The sequence below is a fragment of the Thermobia domestica genome, chromosome 3 (assembly GCF_964235325.1).
Source record: "Thermobia domestica chromosome 3, izTheDome1.hap1.1, whole genome shotgun sequence".
NCBI lineage: Eukaryota > Metazoa > Arthropoda > Insecta > Zygentoma > Lepismatidae > Thermobia > Thermobia domestica.
Window position 1 is genome coordinate 248,041,708 of NC_137456.1, and position 21,031 is coordinate 248,062,738.

Here is a 21,031-nt window from a genome sequence, read left to right on the forward strand (position 1 = left end):
AGGGGGCGAAAATCTGAACACATGTGTGGTGAACATTTTTGTTCAACATGCAGCGCGTATGTTGATACAAATCATACATGTTTTGTTCAGAAACAGCAACCTGTTCATACGAAAAGGTTTATGTACATTACCTATGATGTAGAGACGATGTTGAAGGCGCCGAATGAGCGCGGTGAAAGGGAACATGAGGTTGTACTGGTGTGTTGTCATCATGTATGTCACGTCTGTATAAGGAAAGGTATCGATGAGCCTTGTAAAACGTGCGGTGACAATATTGGAAATCGTTCGTTTTCTTTTAAGACAATGACGGATTTTATTAACCACGTGTTAGTAGAACGTCCTGTCTTTCAGAAAATCCTGGCGATCGCTCATAACGCATCCAGATATGATGGTCTCTTCTGTCTTAGAACTCTAATAGAAGACCAGCATATTGTACCTAGTGTTCTTATTCAGGGTCAAAAGATTTTTAATATTAATATAGGTAACCGTATCTTTTTTCGCGACTTTTTCCTCTATATTGGTGCCAAATTATCCAGATTACCGAAAACGTTAGGCCTTAGTCAAAATTTAAAGAAGGGAGATTTCCCATATTTGTTTAATACTGAAGAAAATCAAAATTATGTCGGTCCCTACCCTCCACTTAAGTACTATGACCCTGAGGGACGAAGCACAGAAGAAAGAAAACAATTGGAAGCCTGGCACCAAGAACGTGCGGAAAGTGGCGAGGAGTTTAACCTGCAGAAGGATATGTTGGCTTATTGTAAAAATGATGTTAGAATTCTAACAGAAGCGGTCATCAAATTTAGCGATATTATTGAAGAGAAAACGGAGGGTTTGCAATGTTTCATAACATCATCAACCATTGCAAGTCTTGCAATGCGTACATATCGTACCTTGCACTTACCGGAAAATACTATTCCTATCATTCCCGCGTTGGGATTTCATCATAAGACCAAGTATAGTACAAAAGCTATGCAATGGCTTATGTATATGGAAGACCAATTAGGGATAGAAATCCAGCATGCTAGGAGAGGTGGGGAAAAGTATATTGGTAGGTACAAGGTCGATGGATGGCACGAAGGACTCAACGCTGCCTTCGAGTATTACGGATGTTTTTTCCATGCCTGCCGCCATTGTTTTCCCTTTAACCGTGACGCGGTTTTGCACGATGCACAAGACTCGTACAATACGATGGAAAAACGCTATGAGCAAACCATGCGCCGTCGTAAGTACCTAAAAAGTATAGGTGTAAACCTATATGAAATATGGGAATGTTCTTGGGATAATAAGGTAAAGACGGACAAGGAAGTGCAAAAGTTTGTTCAAGAACGTTGTACTAATCTACCTGATTTTCTTATTCCTAAGAACTGTTACAACGGTGGTCGCACGGAGGTCTTTCGTTCTTACGTCAATTGTACGAGTGATGAGCGTATATCTTATGCCGATGTAACTAGCCTTTACCCATGGGTAATGGCGCGTAAACCTATGCCGGTTAAATCACCTAAGATTCACACGGGACCGGACTTTCCAGATGTGGAAAGTATTCACGGTGTAGTCAAATGCACAATTGTCCCTGCAAAGGACCTCTATTTTCCGATCTTACCATACGTTGCGGGAGGCCGATTACTTTTCGGCCTTTGCCGCACATGTATGGAAGAAGAAAACACTAATGAATGTACTCATAGTGACGCTGAGTGTGCTCTCACAGGAACATTTTGTACTCCAGAGTTACACCTTGCTCTTAAAAAAGGTTACAAAATAATCGATATACATGAGATATGGGAATTTGAACTCTTAGATCCTGAAGAGGGGAATTCAGGTGGGCTGTTCGGGACCTATGTGAATTCCTTCCTTCAGATGAAGCAGGAAGCCTCTGGTTTTCCTGCTTACTGTACCACTGAAGAAGACAAACATAAATATATCGAAGAATATTATGCCCATGAAGGCATACGATTAAATTATGATAATATTAGGACGAACCCTGGATTGAGGCAATGTGCAAAACTATACCTCAATTCATTGTATGGAAAGTGGGGGCAGCGCACAGATATGTCACAGAGTATAATCGTTAATGATGAGGTCACATTTCTTAGGTATTTAACTACGGCAAGGTATGAGATTCAAAGTGTGGTACCAATTGATGATGACCATCTCATTGTCACATACAGAGACATTGAAAACGAAAACGTCCCGTTAGCGTTTTCTAATGTGATACTAGCCGCATTTATTACTTCGTGGGCTAGACTTAGACTTTACGAACTACTGACGACTGTAGGACCTGACAGAGCAATCTACTGTGACACTGACAGTATCATGTATCTACAGAAAAAAGATGAGGAACCCTTGTTACCGCTCGGAAACTATTTGGGTGATCTTACAAATGAAATTCCTGAAGGTTGGGAGTTTACAACCTTTATAGGTCTTGGCTGTAAAAACTACGCAATGCGGCTAACAAATGCCCAAGGGGATGTTCGCGATATATTCAAAATTAGGGGGATAACACTAAACGATAGAACCTCTCAAAAAATTAACTTTGAGAGTTTCTATAAATTAGTGTCTGGACAATTAGAGTCCACAGTAATAGAAAACCCAAACAGTATCGTTCGTAGACCGGGGTTCCGTATCTTTAGCTGTAGGGAGACAAAGACACACCGTGAGGTCAACAAAAAACGAAAACGTATTGACGAACCTGACATAACTGACGATGAACCAGTACAAAAACGTGCAAGTGTACCTTACGGTTATAGACCCACGAATGAATGAATGTGAGTTGTATGAATGTCTCTTTTTTTTTTAAACCGGTTCGTATACTCGTTCTTAAAAATATTTAATTTATTCCTAATTTATTTTAATTTATTCCTAATTTATTTTAATTTATTCATAATTTATTTTTTTTTCATTTCAAGCTTTAATTTTATATCCCAGTGATTTTTTCATTTCAAGCTTTAATCTTATATCCCAGTGATTTTTTATCCGTTTCATTAGTATATATACTCCGAACAATCAACGATTGTGAAAATATTAAAATTCACATGTTCGAAAATATGTGAATGTATGAGTGTGAGTGTGTGTATATAAAGCAGAGTCTCTATTGTATGCATTCATTTGATTACAAGATGTTAAAGTTTCAACATCCCTCTACTATTTTAATTGCTGGTCCTTCAAGGGCTGGTAAAACTTGTTTTGTAAATCGTTTACTTAATGAATGTGATCAAATGTTTAGTATAAAATTTAATGATATTGTTTGGTGTTATGGTGCAGTAATACCAAAATTAGATGCAAATGCAAAAATACGTTTTGTAGAGGGAATACCTGACATGAATAATTTTGAAATTAAAGAAAATTCATTATTAATACTTGATGATTTAATGTCGGAAACTAATGGCGATGTTGCTAATTTATTTACAAAGTATGCACATCATAAAAAGTTAACTGTAATATTTATTATCCAAAATTTATTTCCAAAAGGAAAACATGCACGTGATATTAGTTTAAATGCACATTATATTATAGTATTTAAAAATCCACGTGATAAATTACAAATACAATATTTAGCAAGGCAAATTATGCCTCGGTATAGTAAAGAAGTCGTGAGTGTGTTCGAAGAAGTAACACGGGAGCCTCACACTTATTTATTATTTGACTTGACACAAAAAACAAACGATGCATTGCGAATACGTACAAATATTTTTCCGAATGAAATCATGCATGTGTACGCTAACGTAAAAGACATGCATACAGAAATTTTTGTTTAGTCGGCATCAAAATGTTGAAGGTGAAACAACACTACAGCACGCTCCGTGCTCTGTGCAAATGCAAAAATGCAAAACGAAAACAACATTTACAAAATGCTTCAGGGGATTTAATAAGAACAATATCTCAAGTAGCTAAAAACACAATAAAAGGAAACATTCCTTTAAATTCGCGTCAGAAGCAACGTTTACGTAGACATAAAAAGATCTTACGTGCTCTATCTCAGCAGCGTACTGCATTAAATAAAAAGAAGAAGTTGTTACTACAAAAAGGTGGTGCGCTTTTACCGTTAATCTTGGGACCACTTCTTGCAGCAGTAGGAAGTAGTATTTTCAGTCGTTAAATATGTCAGAGTTACGTAAAATGATTTTAGTTCCTGAAAATGCTGTACATGAAATTCAATCAAATCTTAAATCCATAGATTCACATCAGTCACGTTTAGATGAAGAAATGAATAATATCTTAAAACGCCGTGATCTTAGTGTACAACAAAAGTGGAAATTATATCAACAAGCTTTGCATCGTTATTTACAGTATACATCTTCTTCTTCTTCACATAAGCCTATTACTTTACCTATCATTCAAGAAGAAGAAAAAGAAAAATTATCATCAAGTTCCAAACAAGATAGCAATACTTCTATTTTACCATTTGTATCAGACATTTTACAATCAGTACCGAAAACACTTCGTAGGAAAACAGATCTATTATTAAAACAGTTGACAAGTTCTGATAAAATTCAGTGGGATAAGTCTGGCATTGTACGTATTCAAGGAAAAACAATACCAGGTTCAAATATTATAGATTTAGTAAATGATGTTGTTCGTACAAGAAAATATTCAAGAAATCCTTTAGGTATTCATGAATTTAAAAATTTATTAGAAGATCTTAATGTTCCTAAAGAATTTATTGGTACACCTATTAGCACACCAGCATCAAAAGTAAATAGTAGTAGTAGTAGTAGACAACGTATTCGTAAAGTAAGAAAATCTACTAGTCCTGCAGTAGTTGCTAATTTATTTAAACAGTGGAAAGAATATAGTATGTAAAAATGACAAAATTATCAAAAATATATTATGATTATTCAAATCCTGATTCTTTATCAAGTATACAAACATTACAACGCAAAACAAAGTTATCTAAAAAGAAAATTAAAAATTGGTTAGCTTCTCAAGATGCTTATACATTACATGCACCAGCTCGTAAAGTTTTTGAACGTAAAAAGTATTATGTTAGTGCACCAAATGAAACATTACAAATGGATTTAGCAGATATGCAAAATATTGCAAAGTATAATAATAATTATAAATATATATTATGTTGTATTGATATTTTTTCACGTTACGCATATTGTGTTCCGTTAAAAACAAAGAAAGGTCCTGAAATGGTAAAAGCAATAACAAAAATTTTTAAAAATTTCAAGTTACCCGTGTTTAACGTACAAACAGATTTAGGCGGTGAATTTTATAATCGTCATGTAAAACAATTGTTTAAAGAATATAAAATTAATCATTATAGTGTTCATTCCGAAATTAAATGCGCATTAGCAGAACGTTTTATACGTACATTAAAAGAAAGATTGTATCGTTATTTTACTGCAAAGAATACTTATCGTTATATTAATGTATTAGATCAAATTGTAAAAAATTATAATCATTCATACCATTCAAGTATTAAAATGGCACCTGCACAAGTAAATGATTCCAATGTGAATCAAGTGTGGGAAACATTATACGGAAATAAAAAGAATAAAAAGAATATAACATGTAAATTTAATGAGGGTGATTATGTACGTGTTAGTAAGTATAAACATGTATTAGAAAAAGGATATTTACCTAAATGGTCACAAGAAATATTTATTGTTGACAAATGTATTAAGTCAGATCCTGTCACTTACAAATTAAAAGATTGGAACGGTGAAGAAATTAAAGGAATATTTTATGCACAAGAATTACAAAAAGTAATTATAAATTCAAAGAAAACATATCTCATTGAAAAAGTATTAAAACGTAAAAAAGGGTGGATGTATATAAAATGGTTAGGATATCCATCAAGTATGAATTCGTGGATTAGATCAGATTCTATTCAGTCTGCAAAATGAATTCGAACTTTACACACGACTTTTACGTTACTCTTCCTTCAAATGCAAGTAGCAATCTTTTTGAGAATAATACTACATCATCATTTCGAGTTAAATTGGCACAACCTATTGATTTAAGTGATGGGGAATGGGGTGTTGCATTAACACAAATTAATATTTCGTGGAGTTTTTACAATGTTGGTGAAAATGAAGAAATTATAATTACTAGTGTTATCGATAATAAAGTTGAACGCTACCATGTTCCAATAACACCGGGATATTATTCATCAATTGAATCAATTCTACAATTAATTCCTGAAAATGTTCGTATGTTACACTATTTACAAAATAAAAATCAAGTTGTTATTAAGCATTCTTTAAAATTAGAAGACCAATGTATGATTGGTGTTACACCAGGTTTACAACAGATTTTTGGATTTATTAATGAAAATACGCTTGATGTTAAAAATGTTATATACACAAAAGTTAAAAATGTTGATTTAATATTAGCACGTGGAAAATTTCCATGTGATTTAGATTATAATATTCCCAATACAATTAATGTTTGCATTGATATTGTAAAACAACAACAAAATATAGGCCCATTAGTTCGAAAACTTAGTGTATATAATGTACAACACGGTCATGTAAAATCTTTTGTATTTCACACACCACATTATGTTAAAGTTGAAAAGAAATATTTTGATACAATAGAAGTAAACTTAAAAGATGAACACGGGTTAAAATTACCATTTCGTTTTGGAACTTCAAACCTAACACTTCACTTTAAACGAAAATGATTTCTGAAAGTATTGATGATAGTTTTTACATTACATTAGTTTCAAATGCTAGTGCTGATGTATATCCTACAAATAGTCCAACACATTTTATTAATCAATTAAAAAATAATATTCGTTTATCAGAATCCGATTGGTATGTAGGATTAAGTGAAGTACATATTCCATTAACATGTTATAATGTTACCGCCCGGTGAAAACGTTATATGGTACAAATTTAAAAATGCAGAACCTATGAAAAGTAAAATTCTTGTTGGATATTATCCATCCATTCATCATTTACTAGAAGAATTAAACGCAATATCGAGTTTTATAAGATTTAGTTTTTCAAATGTTGTACATGTTGAATGTGATGAACATGTAGAATCAGTTACATTGTCGCCTACATTAGCTTTACAATTAGGTTTTTCTGAAAAATCAGATCTTGTAAAAGAATCTCATGGATTCAAACAACCATACATAGATATCGGATATCCACATCAAATTTTTATTTATACAGATATTATACAATATCAATTTTTAGGTGATACAAAAGCACCATTATTACGTATAGCAACAATCTCTGATATTAAATATGGAAAAGTTCAAACAATTACATTTGAAGATATTCATTATATGCCACTTGCAAAATTTTGTTTTAATACAATTGAAATACTATTAAAAGATCATGCAGGGCGAAATTTGCCATTTCGTTCTGGGACACTGACCGTAACACTACATTTTAAACGCTCTCCGGCATCTTCTAAATAATAATAATAATAATAAAAAATGAGAGCAAGACGTGTTACTTATCATCGTGGGCGCGGAATACCATATTTTTCAGGACCTGTATATCAAAGGGGACATGGTATAGGTAGTTTCTTTAAAGGATTATTTCGTTTTGCTTTACCATTTCTTAAACAAGGTGCAAAAACTGTAGGACGTCAAGCATTACAAACCGGTATGCAAGTTGCGGGTGATGTATTAGAAAATCGACCATTTAAAGAATCGGTTCGTGCACGTGTAAAAGAAGCTGGTAATAGTTTAAAGACAAAAGCAATTAATAAAGTTGGGCAGTTGCTAACTGGTAACGGCAAGAGACGGTCACGCAAGAGGAAAGCTCCTGCAATTGTAAAGTTTGGACCACCAACAAAACGTAAACATATACAGGACATCTTTTCATAATGGCGTTCCTAAATTCAAATAGTTTTGAATGTTGTACCAATGAATTTGATTTCTTTTCTATACCAATGACACAAACAGCTATTGAAGCAACTACAAATGCTGAATATCGTCCTATTTCCACATTAACCTCAGAAGGACCTATTGAATTTGTTATTCCGGGAGAAACAGGTGAATTTATTCATCCTGCATATCTATATCTTTATGTACGTTGTAAAATTACTAAAGCTGATGGTACAACTTTAGCTGACGATGATGTTGTCGCACCCGTAAATAATTTCTTACATTCTTTATTTAGTCAAATTGATATTTCGTTAAATGATAAATTAATTAGTTCTTCATCAGGATCTTATCCTTATCGTGCATACATTGAAACATTATTAAATTATTCTCATGATGCTTCTCAAACACATTTAGCATGTGCCATGTGGCATAAAGATACTGCAAAAAATTTTAATAAATTAGATAATACAAATGCTGGTTTTCAAAAACGTGCTAATATGGTGAAAAATAGTAAATCTTTTGAAATGTATGGACGTCTTCATACGGATATTGTAAGTTTAGATCGTATGCTTCCTAACAAAGTAAGTTTGCGTGTAAAACTACATCGTAGTAAAGATAATTTTTGCTTAATGTCTGCTGAAAATACAAGTTATAAAGTTGCACTTGAGGAAATTATTCTTCATGTACGTCGTATTGATGTAGCTGCAGATTTAGCTATGCAATTAAATACACGAATGGGCTCGGAAACAGCCAAGTTACCTCTGACGAGAGTGGAAACAAGATCTTATACTATACCTGCACAAGTAAAGTCTTACAGCCTTGATAATCTTTTCCTGGGTAATGTTCCTAAAGGACTGATTATTGGTTTCATCTCCAACACAGCCTTCAATGGGAAATCACATCTTAATCCCTTTGAATTTCGAAACTTTAACGTTAACAAACTGCAATTACAAGTCGGTTCAAAATCATTTCCTCCCAACCCCCTCACACCTGATTTTAATAATAATTTATACCTTCTAAGTTACTATACTTTGATTTCAGGTACTGGTATATATTATCAAAATTATTCACATACTGTTACTCTTGATGAGTATCCAAACGGATATGCTCTGTATGCATTTATTCTATCTCCAACAGGAACTTTAGATGATAACACGTGGGATGTAGTACGCGATTCCCCTGTAAATTTAAAAGTATCATTTTCAGAAACTTTAACTGAACCTGTTACATGCATTGTGTACGCACAATTCGATTCTTTAGCACAAGTAGACAAAGACAGAAATATTTATACTGATAACACCTAATTTATTTAGTTGAGTACAATGCGGGTTGTTGTTCACTTCTCGGCGTATCATGATAACGAAGATGAGTTTATTATAAAAGAGCTAGCCATTGTAAATCCTGACGTTCCCTTTTTTCAAAATTGGGTTTTTAAACCACCATTTCCTTTAAATAACTTATCTGAGCCAATCATAAGCACAAACAAATATCTAGGTGAGAATGTGTATGGCATTACCTGGCACGAAGGGGATGTAGAATATTCACATCTTAAGGAAATTCTTCAAACATATTGTTCAAATACTACAACCATATACACATACGGAATAAATAGAAAGTGTTTTCTTCAAGAAATTCTTCAAAGAGAAGTTACAAATTTGGAAGAAATAAACTGTCCAAAGTATACTGCATTAAGTTTTCACGTTCATCGGTGTGCACATAATAAGCATCGTTTCGGACAATATAGATGTACTGTTCATGAAGCATTACTGTATAGTGAATATGTGAAAGTGTATGATTATGTGTTACATGTAAATAACAGTGATAATTACATACCTACTACAATTAAAAATAATCTTTATCATGTATAGTGATGAATTATTAAAAGTGTTACTAACTGATAAAGTGACTGGTGCAAGTGTTACTGGAATTTACCCTATTGACAAACTTCCTGTAACGGTAAAACCCCCTGCAGCACTTGTGATTAATCTTGATACATCTGATTCTGCTGGTTCCCACTGGGTTGCAGTGTACATCAATAAGAAAAAACATGGATACTACTTTGATAGTCTTGCTATGGACATTCCCAAGGAAATAAAAAACTTTTTGTCGAAAAATACTAAAATGTACTTTACAAATATTCAACAATATCAACATGATAATTCTGTGTTATGTGGTTATTTTGTCTTATATTTTCTGCATCATATTATTCGCACTCAATCATTTGAAAGTGTTTAAAATTGTTTAACAAGAAAATTTTGAAAAAGAATGATGCTATTGTTTATAAACATGTAAACAAATTTTTAAAAAGAAAACACAAATAATTTTTTTTTAATTTTTTTTTATTTTTTTTTTAATTTACATTTTTAATTTACAATAAATTTTTTTTTTAAACTTACACCCATGCATTTTATTTACAATTCCTCATTACAATCTTGATAATGCATTAGTTAATGCTGTTGATCTTTCATATTTCCACCAATAATTCAACTGTTGTGCATTACGATATGCACATCCTGATTTCTTTACAATACTTGTGTGAAAAGAACAATATTCATTAAATGTATTTCCACATAATTCATTTAATGAAGGACAATGTTTTGTTTCTAAATCAATGACATTATCTAATGCAAATATTCTTTTAATCCAAAGAGATTTCTCTAAACCTTTACAATAAAAGGTTGAATTCTTTGCGCATAATTGATATACAAGGTTTCGTATGCATGATACAGTATATCCAGTTTTGCTATTCCATTTCAATCCATGCAAATTTAATGTTAACCAGTCAATTTGTTTTTGACATCCTAGTGATAATAAATTATATTCAACTGGTGATTTTACCAAGCAATGGAAATTTACTGTATCATCGCATGCAGTTAAACAAAACTCACGAATAATAAATTCGTTATCAGACATTTTAAAACCTTGAATATCAATAATATACTGATTTACACATGGTGAAATTTCATTTGTATGAAAAATAAAAAACGGAATTATCTGTCCAACAAATTCTGTATTTTGTAAAAGATCACAAGTTTTATGCATAAAGCATCGAAATGAGATTTCACTATGTTCTTGTTCAAACACTTCAAAGAGTTCACTAAGAGTTTTGTCAAGAGAGAAATACTTCACTGCAAATGATCCAGTATTATGAAAATGTCTACATTCATGAGGAAGATGTAACTTGCATTCCACGCATTCCATTGGATTATTGTTGTGTAAGTATACTTTTATAGTTTTTAATACACAGTTCACATTAATGTTTTCACCATTACATAACACACATGAAACACTAGCACTATTCGAATACATTTTTTCAATCTGAAATATTCGCTTTCCGTTTATCTTTTCTTATGAAGATCTCTAGTAATTCCGGTAAATAGTCTGTATCACTTAATAATTCCACATAGGCGTCATAAAATTTTTCTCTTGTTAATAGTCCGATAATATGCGTGTTTGCGTACAAATAAAACACATCATCTTCAACACTAGGACTTGCTATAATACTCCAAGCGCGGGTTTCCAATAATTCTGGACACGTCGTCATACAATCATGATCAAAATCATGATTAGATCCTGTCGTACAACCCTCGCATATTAGTGTTTCATTAAAATTCCATTTTTCAATAGCCTTCTTTATACATTCACGATCCACTTTTTCACTATTACAAGAACAATCTAAAGCCCAAAATCGTGATGTTCTTGATAATACAATTGGAGATGCTGGCGGTGTTGGTGAAACTGTTAGCGCTGGTGAATCTATTGCATCAAAATCAAATTCTTCATCTGACGATGATTCGTATATTTCTGTTTCAGCATCAGATATTGCTTCAATATTGCTATTGCAAAGATCCTTCTTCTCATACGACTGCATGATGTATCTTTATATATTTTGTCTCTTATAACCTGTATTTAAAGTATTTTCATAACCGCAAGGTAATCACGTGTTCGGCATTCCCAACCTTAAAGTTATTTTTATTAGTTTGTCCCCAATTTGTGATGCTTATCTCCCACGTCCGCAATCTTCCTTTTGTTCACCTATCGCGGCGCCAAAGTTATTTCTATCAGTCTGGCGGTATTCTGTAATGTTTACCAAACGTGTCAACGGTCTTCCTTTGTATTTAAATTCAAGTTTTAGCAACGCCGTGCAAGCACACATCATCACTCTTACCCAACAGGGTTTCCAAAAGCGCGGGAAAAGTTCAGTTCATGTCTTAAGTTCACCAGCAACAGACGTACAAAAAACCACGCTCTGTATATGTACCATCATAGTGTATCATACAGTGTTCGAGTAATAATTACAAAAGAATAAAAAATACGATCCAACAAATTAAAAAGTCCCGCATGAATAAATATTTCCCTCCCATCATACAACGTTCATCTCTGATGTTAAGGGTCCCGGGTTCGATCCCAGTGCGTATCGCATAAACTTTTACACATCTTTTATTCTCTCTCCACATATTGCTCGAGTAATCTTTTATTCTCTCTCACATATTGTTCGTGTAATCTTTTATTCTCTCTCCACATATTGTTCGTGTAATCTTTTATTCTCTCTCCACATATTGCTCGAGTAATCTTTTATTCTCTCTCACATATTGTTCGTGTAATCTTTTATTCTCTCTCCACATATTGCTCGAGTAATCTTTTATTCTCTCTCACATATTGTTCGTGTAATCTTTTATTCTCTCTCCACATATTGTTCGTGTAATCTTTTTATTCTCTCTCACATATTGTTCGTGTAATCTTTTATTCTCTCAGAATGACGTATCAACAGATTTAATTCAAATTTCCATTATTATTATTTTTAAAAATAACCAGTATAAAGTCTCTACAGACACGCATACACACTCGAAAAAGAGAACATGACCTTTCCATGTCAGCACAACTAAAAACAGAAATATAACAACTTTCCAAATCCATGTCATCAACCCATAATGACCTACCAAACCGTATGACAACATCCATTAGGCCAGACAGTTATAAAAATATACACAGCGGCGGCAAGCCTTTGTCGTAGAAAAGTTCAGGCTCTCCTACTAATTTCTACAAGGTTTATACCAATTATCCTATGTACTTTATTATTATACTCATTAAACAATTCTTGTCATACAATTATATTCATTTATAATTTCCTTGAGTACTAATTTTTCCCCACATGTTTTAATAATAAATTTAGGCCATATCTAATTAACCAGATTATGTACTTTCGCTTTGCCAGTATCATCATGAAGAGGTTAATTAGAATATATTTTAGCACCAGTTTTACTGCAATAAGTAGCATGATTCTTGTACAGTTTTGATTTTTAATCAAACCAAACCCACTTGGTGTAACAGCCGTTTTTGCGGGCCTGAGCAACTCCAACGCCATCTGTTAGCGGTCGACCGAACTACGTCCAAAGTCCAATGGTCAGCGTGCTGGGTCGCCCTGTCTGTAACAGGCGCATCAGTAGCTTTCTAGGCCTAGTGACCGTCACTTCTTTTGTCTCACGACGCCGAAGATTGGGAACCACCGTGCGGGAATTGAACCCGAGACAACGCAAAAGTGAGTCCAATGCTTTAACCATTAGACTTGGTGTTCTTAACTTTGATTTTTACGATTAATTGATTTTTCTCCATTTTCTTACACACACCAGTTTCTTCATTTTAATAAGATCAAGATCTATTACTTGGTCCTTTCTTTCTTTTCGTTAATAATGTGATAGTTAGAATTGTCTGTCTTAGGTAACTTGACAGACACTCATCACACTATATACACATCTTGTAGAAAGTTCATTTTCAATTTTATAACAAACAGAAAATAAGTGAATGAAAATTGATTGAAATTTGCATTTAAAAAACTTGTGTAATTCTCATAGTCAAGCGCAAAAGAAGACCAGACAAAAACTTATTTCTTTGTTCTCATGAGAGAAATACAGATCACTGCTTCTAAAAAGAAAAAAATCTCATGACTTTCTTCTTTTCACGAAGAAACTTAAAAAAAGAAAGAAAGAAAGAAAGAAATTCTCTTATCTTCAATGTTAAAGTTTTCTTAATGAAAAGAAATTGAGAAGTTTTGAAGGAACCACTTGAGATTTTTTTCCACAGAGAATAATACAGGGAAAGTCGGAGAAAGAGTGCATTATTAAAAGCAAAAACAAGTAACCAGTAAAAATTATTTTTAGGAAGCGTACGACTAACTCAAATTGTTTGTAAATGAAGATTTTCGACTAAACTTAGAACAGTATGTCTTTAAAGAAAGACTCTGTACCTACACTATCTTATAGAAGAGAGAAAGGGTTAAGTAGTCTTTTTATTAAGCTGAGAATGGGATATATATATATAGTATTTGCTATATGAAAATGTATATGCAGGGGCATCATTTAGGGGGGGCAGGGAGGAGCAATTGCCCCCCCTGAGTTTGAGATGTATATAGATTTTATCAATAGAATAGTAGTAAATCAGTGAAAAACGCGAAATTTTACTTATATCAAGGGGACTTGCCCCCCCCAAGCAAAATATGAAATGACGCTCCTGTGTATATGATTCAGAAATATGCTAGAAAGATATTCATTCCTATTACAAAATGATCAAAAGATTTTTTATTTATATTTTTGTTTGTGTCACTGATGGATTATAGTATACAGCCAAAAAATGCAGAAAATGGAGTAAAATTTGACATTTATGGACTATAAAATCTTTCTCTCTCTCTCTTTCTCTTGTGTTCTGGCATACATTAATTACTGTGAAAGACACAAACAGTAACAAAGCAAACATCTAACTGATATAATTCTAAAACAAAGTACGTTTTAATTAGACTGAAGACAAACAAAAAAAATATATATCTATCAATATAATTCTGCGATTATGCGACGTAGGCTAAAACAGATATTACGAGTGAACAATAACGAAGTGGTGGGATGCGAAAATTTATGAAATCTAAGAGAATTCATGGCACCCATGGACACTATATTGCCTACTACAAACTTACGTCGGGTAAAATCGAACCAGGGACCCCTCGTACCAAAGGTAACCGCTCTTTTATTGATTAATCTTGTTTCTCAGCTGAGTAAAGAGGTAAGTAATACTAAATTACATGGACTTTATGACATTCATCAACATAACAAATGGTGGACAGAAAAGTTTATTCCGTGGAAATAAAAGAAATAACCTCTGGAGAGATTATTACTATTATCTTCTTTCATGTCATTCCCATTATTTTCTGTTCTATCTGTCTGAGAAGGCACAGCTCTTGTTCTCTCATTATTTGCACCCTCTACTGTATTTACAATGGATAATTAGGTGATTTTACAATCTTTATCTTTTCTCGTTGTCTTCAATACATTCTTAACCTAATGCTGCATCTATTTATAAGAAAATATTGCCGAGAAATTTAGTTAGACAATATGCAATGTAGACAATTTGTCATTGACAAATGATAGCTAAACATAATAAAGAGCTTCAATAGCTCAATAGCTTCAATAGCTTCATTACCTTCAATAGCTTAGGGCCTTATCAAATCTAAATCCGACCCTACATAAGCGTTAGTTTTTCATACAGTAAACGTACAATTGCCGTAATAACACCTTTATTTTCTTTCTTAAATTCTTCAAATGATAGGATACCTAATTAATTTTCGTCGGATTTTCTTTACTATACATACTTCAGTAGACCCTTAAGGCAGGGATATACTAGGAAGATCGCTAAAAAAAATAATAATAAAATTACTGGGCAATAGTGTATACAACACGCTTATACTCGAAGGGAGTAGTGGCCGAGTGGATACGCGCATACTTTCTGTGGGACTGGTCTCAGATTCGATTTCCGGTGGAGGCACTTGCTTCGAATACAAACCCGATTCGTGACTCAGATCTCACTTTGCACAAAAGATCCAGTATCGAAGGTGAGTAGAAACCTGTCTTTAGCGGAATCGAGCGGGACTTGCAAAAATTTCCGTTAGAGTCAGGTTTCCGCTTAGTGGAGGTAGACTTTTCCTTTCTTAAAAAAAAAAAAAAAAAAAAAAAAAAAAACATTCTTATAAAGGGGCATACTGAGAAAATATTGCTGTACGTACATTGTTCGATTACAGTACTTCTTTCTTCTACGAATAAATACACAAAAAATTAAAATGAATACAAAATATGCTATGCACACGTTTCCTTTATTTTTCTAATAGCCAAGCAGAGTTTTCTGTGTACACTGCTGTTTGGCTGCTTGACTTTCCGCATACACTTTAGCCTGAGAAATTATACTAAGTGAATCAAAATCATTTTTTCGTAAGGCAAATTTTTGCAGTTCCTTTAAACTTCTGTGAGAATCTTGATATACATTTATTCTACACTCTTCTTGGAATTCGGTATCGTAGTCCCCTTCTTCCTCTATCTCGTTTTCTTCTTTCCGACATTTCATATGATTCTTGATTAAGTTGCGGGGATTAAGGACAATATGTGGGGGTAAATACGAGTAGTGGTTGGGGAAGGTCAACACTGTCCAGAAATATTTAACAAAAAGAACGAACATTTTATCGCAGACAGTGTAATGTATATGTCTCACAGAATGTCTAAACATCTTCTAAACGCTGTAGTCCGGAACTCAGAATTTTCCGTTAAATGTTTATTTTTCTTTCCGTTGTCCGCGTAACACAGTTTCAGCTTAATTAAGGGAGTTTTACACGTTTTGTTCTCCAAAATTCATGGAACCGTGAAATATTTCCGTTTAAGACAGTTTTCCGTTTAATAAAGGGTCCGTTGAAGACAGGTTTTACTGTAGTACAAATCAAGAGATCTTCTTGACTTCTTTGTCATTTTGCTTTGATTGGAGTTCATCAAGGCTATATACACTATACGTATAAGGCGTTGATCTTCACTATATTTCAATCAGATATAGGAAGAATAGTGTAGTGTATAGGTACTCAATTATTATTCTAAATTTCACGAGTCTCTTTCCTTCTTCATTTTGGGTATATGAATGTAATTTTTGGTCACTGGCATCCTACGTTGATGGAATCCTGCTTACACAATCCTCGGATCGGACGTCATCCCACAAAGGAATTTGCTGATTGTACGCTGTTCTTTGAGAGCTGTGTCTTAACAGCACAACAACATTCTACTCAGTGATGCCAATTGAAGGGAAATTTCCCTTGGCGCAGGGAAATTTTGAGTAAATTTTGGAGAAAAGGGAAAAAGGGAAATTGCTTGTAATATCTCAATATTGCAGGGAAATTTGAACCTCTCTTCAAACATTTATAGATTGAATGTATTTACGTATCTGATTAAACTCATTAAAATTCAGTTTAAATTCAACATCCTATTTCTTTCCAAACATAATCCGTTGCACATATTTCACATAAATTCTCACAAGTTATCTTGCTTTGCATTCGTTAATATTTATCAACATTACACATTGATCAACATATTCAGTTAAATTCTGAACATTACAACAAGGCTTATTTAAAATCTATTATCAAAATTAATCTTCCCATTGTTGAATTAAATGCAATGCAATAAGATGAAATATTTCTCAATTAAATTTTCACTCCAATTATTATAACAGTTTGGTTTTCCCAATCAGATGTTTTTCACAACCAGAAAATTGATTGTGAAGAGGATTAATCGATATAAGAGAAGAAAATCTGCGTATTGTGAATGTAAATATGTATATATGGGGGAATACTGGGTCATTAGTGTATATGTGTTTGTGTAAGTTTACAAATTTTCTGGTGACTGTGCGCACAGAGTTGTAAATTCTTAAGAATTCCGCATCTCTAAACTTTGTATTGTGCTTGCGAACATTCCTCGTGTACAGCCAAAGACAGTAGCAGCTAGAGTTTTCTTTTTAACTGTTCGTATTCGTTTCAGTAAATATGGGAGTGCGTTCTTAAGTAAGTACACACCAAATATATACTTAATAGTTTCTTTGTACGTTAGGTTACATTAATATTAAAATCTATCATGATACCTAGGATAAAAATTAAATTTACATAATATTTATTTCCTATTTTTTTAATGATTTATTTAGGTTGTCCGTCCTGACCGAGGTATTTATAGGGTTTTCTTCAGTCACACCAGCCAAATGCACAGATTGCACCTTTAACATAGGTCCTGGCCTACACCTCTCTATATCCTTTCCCCTCCTTTTTCGCGATGCCTTAGATACCTAAACAACAAATCAAGTTCAAATTCTGCGTAAGCTCAAAGGAAGGCTGTCAGGTATCTGCTTGTATGCGGTTATAAGATTGGGCTGAGGGGGTGGAAGCGAAAACGATTAAAAATACGTTTACTAAGTACATGAACGGTTTGGATGAAGGGAAATTTTGTTCGGAAAAGGGAAATTCTGAAGCTTGTGAAGGGAAAGCGGCTCTGAAGGAATTGGCATCACTGATTCTACTCAAGAGAAGTCACGATTATAAACACGGCTTGTGAGAATGACTAGTGAAAACTGCAATATTTCTTCGTCAAAGTTGAACATTTATATTTTATGCACCTCGATTCGAATTGTAGGTATTTCAAGCAATCTTTAAGTAATATAGTCTTCTATTTTTCAGTTTGAAATTTTACCAATGGTAATATAAAGGACATTTGGAAGACAGCATGGTGACTCAGTAATAGAGTACTGATCATTCAAACGAAGAATCGTGCTATTTGTAACTGTTTCTTACCGAATAAGCTGTTGTCCCACTGTTAAAATATCAATGAGTAGTTAGGCAAATAGTTAAACAAGGTTATTCCCTTAGTGAACCTCCTTTGAAAGTTTAATAATTAAGTACTCCTACAACAATCAGGGGTTACAAATCTTTCACAGGACACTTGTTATAGTATCACAAAATCACAAATCCTGAATACTATACAACTACACTCAAAAACTTCAGGAACGTAACTTTGTGATGTTACAACCATTAAATAAAGTCACAGACTCTCCGTAACAACTCAAATCATCTCTTTTCTCTCTCTCTCCAGGGGCGGATCCAGGACCGACTTCTGGGGGGGGGGTTGTCATACTGCTACTTTTAAGGGCTCCAAACTTTGGAATGGGTTTTATTTATATATATAAAATAAGAAAGTTTCCTCTTCTGGGGGGGGCAATCGCCCCCCCTGGATCCGCTCCTGTCTCTTTTCCGTTTCTTCATCAGGGGCGTCATTTAGGGAGGGCAGGTGGGGACAATTGCCCCCCAAGAGTTTGAGAAATACATATTGTTTAATCGATGCCTACTAATATACTAGTACAAAACGTGAAATTCTTATGTCGGTGGTGCTCTTTCCGCCCCAAGCAAAGTCTGAAATGACGCCACTGTGCTCATACTCCTCGTTCCTCCATAATCATTCATTTTTCTAAAGCTGATAGTAAATAGTCTGTTTCCTTTAGCACCCATAGCATACCGGAGGACATAAACTATGTACTTTAATATACGTATTTCGTTTCATTTGCGCAAGACTTTTATATACGTACTTACATATCATCGCATGAGAACCAGGGGAACGTAACTCCCAAAATGCGGTTTTCGTTTTCTTCATGTTTGGACATAATTTTGAAAGCCCCACTTGGTGTAAATGGAACGTAACGCCATCTGTTCTCCTTGTCGATCATCTGTTGTAATGTAGATCAATTACCATCTTATTAAAAACACATCTTCCTAAGAAAATCACACTTTTGTCCTCTCGCCTGTAAACCTACGAATATGGAGTTACGTTGTTCTGGTTCTTTATGCAACGATGTAATAGTAATAGCGCATACTCTTCGTGTTGAAGAATTACATTAACAATTGTTTGAACTTGACTATTCAACACTATACTTTCTAAAAGTTAGATACAATCTACTTTGTTATTATTACTAATCATTCTACCTGAATAACTTACAATGAATTTATGTTGTCTCGTAGAACTACAACCTAGAATTGAATTAGATTTACTGTATTAATTCAGTGTATCATATAATATATTTATTTCTATAATTAAAATATTGTTATTATCGGCAATATGAAATACAAATTAGTTACAAACATTCATTTGCATATTCAGATAATTCTCCATTTCATTTACCTAGTATATATCCAGTCATTATTCAGACATTTTTATAGAGTAACATCTGTCACTTTATTTTTAATGTGTCAACTGATTACCACATAATTCAATATTGGATAATAACAAGGTAATAAATCAGCAATAACATCTATACGTATTAATGCTCACGAATAGTTGAAATTTGTTATTACACCTCCTAATAGTTGATATTTTCAATGGACGGTGATTATTAACACTAATTTTCGTTAAAAGCTAATACAGTGAGCAAGGGTGCCCTTTTCTCTGTAATTGGAGGGAGGCCCATTCAGATGTGTATTTAGTTTCAGACAGCATATATGAAGATTTTTTTTTAGATAAATTGAATTCAAATTATGCCAAATATTGTATATTTGTAAATTCAATGCGGAGGCTCACATGAGCTTTGGGGGGTGGGCCCCAAAGTATCGGCGCCCTCAACAGTAGGTTACATTTTGTGATACCTTTCAATCTCTAATAAGGGCGGTGGCTCAGTGGTAGAGCGTTCACCTCTAGTGCAGGGGTCCCTGTTCGATCCCAGCTTGCGCCAAGTGAACTTTGTGGTGGAAAACACCGTGTGCGTAGGTTTCCTCGGGGTTCTTCCGTTTCCTCCCACTTTCTTCACTCCACCATTTCACTCATTTCTCATCATCACCGTCTCCTTTAGCCTAGCCGGCATAATTATGGAACGTAAAACTCCAAAATTTCATTTCCTTTTCATTTTTCCACTAAGGGAGCAAGAAGTCTTACTTGTGCTCATTCAACGAAAAATTGTCGTTGAAAGCAATCAAATACGAAATTTGACAGGTGTCCCTTAAGCCGTGGACTGGATAAAAAGATATACAGTGTCTCTGGCTGAGTGAACACCTGCCAAATTTCTTTTCTGATTACAGATATCCACTCAGCCGTGGACTGGATAAAAATATATATTGCGTCCATGGCTGAGTGGACACGTGACAAATTTCTTATCTGATTACAGCAGGGGTAAAAGTGCGGGGAAACGCGGAGGACGCCGTCCCGTGTCGCCACATTTGGCCTAATCCTCCTTTCGCCTAACCAATTATCTGACACTTTTATGACAGATAAATGATAAGATTTGTGTCCGCCATTTTAGGCGAAAAAAGGATCGTCGTTTGGCCTAATCTTCGTTACGCCTAAAATGGCGGACAATAAGAAAAGATCGTGGAAATTCAACTAGAGGGAAATTATAAGAGAAAATTCTCTCTGATATTAT

The 21,031-nt window shown here is 33.9% G+C and overlaps 1 long non-coding RNA gene across 1 annotated transcript in view; it reads right to left on the reverse strand.

Moving 5' to 3' along the window:
* The window catches only part of LOC145681007 (uncharacterized), a 200,852-nt gene that overhangs the window by 11,898 nt on the left and 167,923 nt on the right, over positions 1–21,031 (reverse strand). The window lies entirely within an intron of this gene.